General features: G+C 45.8%; 1 pseudogene; it reads left to right on the top strand.

The window, feature by feature from the left end:
• Positions 1-730: 730 nt before the first annotated feature.
• Positions 731-5,384, top strand: part of LOC101655917 — a 35,311-nt pseudogene continuing 30,657 nt past the window's right edge.

Raw genomic sequence — 5,384 nt, 5'->3', positions numbered from 1 at the left:
CCCTCAGAACCAGCGATGAGAGTGCCAATACTGGGAGGGATGGAGGGGGTAGAAAGTGGGAACCGATCACAGGGATCTACATATAACCTCCTCCCTGGGGGGTGGGCAACAGAAAAGTGGGTGAAGGGAAACGCGGGGCAGTGTAAGATAAGATAAAATAATAATTTATAAATTATTAAGGGTTCATGAGGGAGTGGGGAACGGGGATGGAGGGGGAGGGGAAAAGGAAAATGAGGAGCTGATTCCAGGAAGCCAAGCGGAAAGCGAATTTTGAGAATGATGAGGGCAGCGAATGTATGTGTGCTTTACACAATTGATGTGTATAAGGATTGTGATAAGAGCTGTATGACCCCCAATAAAATGATTTTTTTTAATGAGATGAGATGCTGGCTGGGGGCACGTGGTTGCTAGGATCTAGCCAGGGCCCTGAGGCTGGAGCACCACACAGTGAGTGAGTTCTTCTGCTCTGGAGTCAGCTAACCCTCTGTGTTTTCGGGGACCCCAAACTTGCCTCTCAATTCTGTCCTTTTGAGTAGGAGACAGAGTTTGAGATCGATGTCCCAGGGGTAGGGTGCAGGGCCTTGGGACTCAAGGCGAAGTGTTCTCCCCCTGCTATGGTTGGATTCATGGCAACCGGATTTTCTCTCTCGCAGAGGGCACTGGTGAGGGCGGAGCTGAGCGGGTGGTACCAGGATGGCTGGAGGAGGAATGGGTTGACTGTAAGAGGGAAATGGCTAAGTTGGAAGAGGAAAAGGTGAGATCGGTGGAGTCGGGGGAGGTGAGAGAAATAGGGCAGAAAGAGGATGACTGGTGGCTTTGGGTGCAGGGAGTGGGGAAGAGGGAGGAGGAACCAGGAAGAGGGATTCTGGTTTTGTATTCCCTACACCACCACCACCACCCTGGTCCTACCCACAACCCTAGCCCAGACAGTGAATGACGACCCTCAGGATTGGTTTCAGAGACATGGGGAGCAGGAACTTGAGGAGAGGAGGATGGTGTATAGGTGAAACTGGAAAACCTGGATACCTCCACCAGGATGGGAGACACTTGCTGCACCATTGGCTTCCGATTCTCTGTCCAGGTGGGGGCCCTGGGAAAACGGGTTAATCCTGCCTATAGCAGCAAGCAGGCGGTGGGATCTTCCCAGGAGCGAGCAATTCCTTACGGGCAAGGACTTTGACTTCGTTTCCAACCTGGGGAAATTGTGAGTGCTTGGTTGAGTGGGCATTGGTGTCTCAGGGTGGGGAGGTGGTATCCTTTCTTGATAGTCCTGCACTGCCCTTCTTTCCACAGGTAGAAGGAATTGGCCATTCAGTTGCCATTAACTTTCATAAACCCTGTAAACAGATTGAAAGATTTCAACAAAACATTCCTGTGTGGAACGACTTCCCTGGTTGGTTAGTTGACACAACTTCTGAAACCATGTGCATATTTACAGGTGTTACCACAAAGAGGGCGAAGGTGTAGATTAGAAATGGCAAGCTCACAACTCAACATGCACTCCTCAACTGATGTTCCTAGCTTGAGTTTGTGACTCCTGGGAGGAGGATGCTCTCTTTGGGTATCAATTCCTCAACGGTGCAAACTCCATGCTCCTGAGGCATTCTGGGAAACTTCCTGCCCAACTGGTGCTGCCTCCAGGGGTTGGAAGACTTGAAGATCCAACTGGAGAAAGAAACTTCAGGTTCTCTGGCCTCTGTTCACCTACCACCCAGCCATCTTTCCCATAATTCTTTCTCTTCCTCTCCTTTTGGCTCCTCCTCCTCCTCCCTTTACCCTGTCTTTCCCATTTACATTCCACCCATCTATACCTCCCTTCATCGCAATTCAGGCTTTCTTAACTTTGGCTTTACTGCTGTGATAGCTGGCTTATGTATTGTAGGATGTTTAGCAGCGTTCTTGGTCTCCACACAACTAGTGCCAATAGGATCTCTCCAGTGTGAAATGAAGAAATGTCTCTAAACATTGCTGAATTTTCACTTCTTTTTTAGCAGAGTGCATGGAATCTCCTATGGCTGAGAACCTCCAATCAACATTATCTCCTTCTTCACCTTTTCATCTTCTTCCATCTACATTTTCATCCTCTCCTTCTACATTAGACACCTCTCAACCACACAGAGGGGTTCATGCTTTTAAAGGGAGATGGCAAAAGAGAATGATCAAGGTTTTGTTGAAAGATTTCAACAAAAGGAGCAATTGGAGAGAATGGAACTTATTTTTTTTTAAACTAAAGGGAATATGTTGTGCTCCATTTGACTAAAGCCTCCAGAGGAGGGGTTAAGGGAAGAGTTTGGTTTGGCGGTTGATGGTAAAGAGGCAGAAACTGCACATCAATGAGCTCCAAGTCTGATGGAGGACCAATGGAAGACAAGAGCTTGGAATCACTGCCCTCAGGACTGCATTGGAGCAAGAGTTTAGTGTGTAAAATAAAATAGGTGGTGGGGTATAGAGAGAACCTGCACTGACAAATAAGAGAAAGGTATATCAGAATTGACTCCACCTTATATGTTCCCTGCCCTCCCACCCCCACCTCCAGGTTGGACCTCTGTTTAAAGCTGATTTCTCTTTGCTAGATGGGGTGAAGGCCAATATCATAATTTTTAAGCAGCAGTACGTGGCAGTGCCTCTGGCCATGCTGAAGCTTGAGACTAATGGAAGACTCTTACCCCTGGTCATCCAGGTTAGAGACCTGGGCATTTTGTCCTCACCCACTGATCTTCTGCAGGACAAAGACTCAAAGACCATCACACCCTGCTCTTCCTTCTGCTATAGCTGCAGCTACCTCGCCATGGAGGCCCCACTCCTCTGGTGTTCCTGCCATCTGATTCCCCCATGGCTTGGCTCCTGGCCAAGATTTGGGTTCGGAGTTCTGATTTCCAGCTGCACTAGTTACAGTCACACCTGCTGAGAGGACATCTGATGGCCGAGGTTATTTCTGTGGCCACCAAGAGGTGCCTGCCCGGGCTGCATCCTATCTACAAGGTATTTCCGCATCTGCCAGTCTGCATTTGAATGCCCTGCAGATGGTACCCTGCTAGTCTCAGGAAGTGATGCAGCGTCTAACTTTGTGGTTAACAGAAATCTCAGTTTTAATGTGGACACACACACACACACACACACACAATGCTATTGGAGCCTTCAGTGTCCATATCTGCAAGGAGTTGGGGAAAGTGTAAGAACAGACTTTATGGCCAGTGAAGTAAAAAAAAAAAAAAAAAGAACAGACTTTACAAAGGAGTTCAGTCTGGTCTCTGTAGTGTAGTGGTTATCACATTCGCCTCACAAAGGAGTTGAAATTGGGGCTGAGGTGTTTCCAGGTATGTAGTGAAGGATGGAGACTTCTAGACAGAGCTCCATAGATTCAAGGAAAGGTAGGTGCACGGGGACTGGCAGATCTTGGTATTTTTAAAATTAGGATACAAGTTGGGTGAAAAGGAAAGGGAATAAAAAAGATTGTCAAGGGAGGTGGGAAAAGATGGGCGAACAAGCCATGTGGTATAGGTGTGGAGAAGAATCAAGAGTTCCGTTTTGACTCTCTGTGGCTTCCAGTGTCTGTGGACATCCATTTCAGAATGTCAGCAGGGCTCCTGGATACATACTTCTGGCCTTCTAGAAGAAGGCAGTGTTGAAGATGTAGATTTGAGTGTTATTCAAAGTAGACCTATTTAAAGCCATTTTACCAGATGACATCCCCTTGAGTTTATTTCTACTGGAGCAAATGTACTGCACCTGTCTCTAGGGTACTGCAAACTTTTTAAGTTGAGAAGAGATTGCAGTGAAAAATATAGGAAGAAAAATGAACAAAACAACATTGAAGTAAGAGGAAAGCAAAGCGTGGTGTCATGGCAACCAAGAGAAGAAACTAGTTCAAGAAGAATAATGATATTTGTTCCCCACTATAATATTGCAGAGAGATAATGAAAGTTATAAACAGCAAATTGACCATTGACTTTGCCAATAGAGAGGTTATGACATTGAAGAAATTGAACTTAATAGGTACAGGCTGATTAGAATATGTGAAGGAAGTATAGATAATAGAGAATATTGATCATATGTAATCTAGATAATATACCTCCTAAATGGTGATTCTTTTTTTCTGAAAAGAAAACATGATTTTAAACACTCATATTTCTGTATTATTTCTAAATGTCAGAGTTCTCGGTCAGACTTGCAAGCACTTTTAAACAAGTCCTTGGCAACCTCCAAATTATTCTTGGTGACCTTGACATCCCTGTGGCCCTAGTCTTGAGACCAGAGGGTATATAAAAATAACCACCTTTTAAATGGTGATTCTTTTTAGAAGACTAGTTCAAGAGAAAGAAGAAGACTGCTGACAAAAGTGGGAAGATCATGAGAGAGTCTTCTTTGTACGGCATCTATTAAGCATCCTTATATACTGGTAGCTGCTGCTATAGCAGGAGTGATGTCTTGGGCAAAGAAAAAAGGGATGGGTTCAAGGTTGTAGAGTCAGGATCAGAGATAGTGTCAGGTGATGAAGGTAGGATATGGTGTCAGGGTCTAGAGACAGTGTGCTAAATTGAGCTTTCAGGTTTGATTTCAGGACTTTAGAGTCAGCTCAAGGGTAAGGGTTTTAGTGTTAGCTGAGGGGTATTAAGGAGCCCTGGTGGTGTAGTGGTTACTCGTGGGGCTGTGATTGCATGGTCAACACTTCGAAACCACAAGCAAAGCTGTGAAAGAAAGACTGCTTTCTACTCCTGAAAACAGTCTCAGAAACCCTCAGAGAATCACTAGGAGTCAGTATTGACTCTATGATAGTGAGATATTTTTTGTTGTCCCCCCGCCCCGCCCCACCCCAGTATTAAGGGGTAGTGTTAACTGTATGGCAGTGAGTGTTTTCTTTGTTTGTTTGTTTGTTTGTTTGTTTTTGTTTGTTTGTTTAGGATATTAAGCTTCAGTCTGAACTTAACTCTAAACCTTAAAAAAAAAAGTTGGGGCATGGGGGTACTCCTGGGTATAAATGGAGGGAATATACTTGCTTGGTCTGGGTCCAGACTGGACAGCCCCCACCTCTTCTCCGGCTCCTCAGGAAGATGAAACATCAAAGCCCCCATTCCCAGCCTCTCAGGAAGATGACCTATTGAACTATGCAACTCCTGCCCCAACACCCCAGAGAGCTTATCTCTCCAGGCCGGGTTTGTGCAGCCCCTTCCCCAGCACCCCAGGAAGCAGTTTATCTTCCCAGGTGGGTTTGTAGAGCCCCTTTCCCAGCCCTCCAGAGAGCAGGTCTGCAAACAACTAGATGACTTCCCACGGTCGCATCCTGACTCAAGGCCTTGCAGCTGCAAGTGATTAAAAAAGCCCCCTTCCGGAGACATCGGACAGGGAAAGATATGACAAAATAATAATTTATAAATTATCAAGGG

This window comes from Echinops telfairi, unplaced genomic scaffold, assembly GCF_000313985.2.
Source record: "Echinops telfairi isolate 266 unplaced genomic scaffold, ASM31398v2 ScPeMD7_2010;HRSCAF=2546, whole genome shotgun sequence".
NCBI lineage: Eukaryota > Metazoa > Chordata > Mammalia > Afrosoricida > Tenrecidae > Echinops > Echinops telfairi.
Note: the sequence above shows the minus strand (reverse complement) of the source record. Positions and strands in the feature narration are given on the sequence as shown.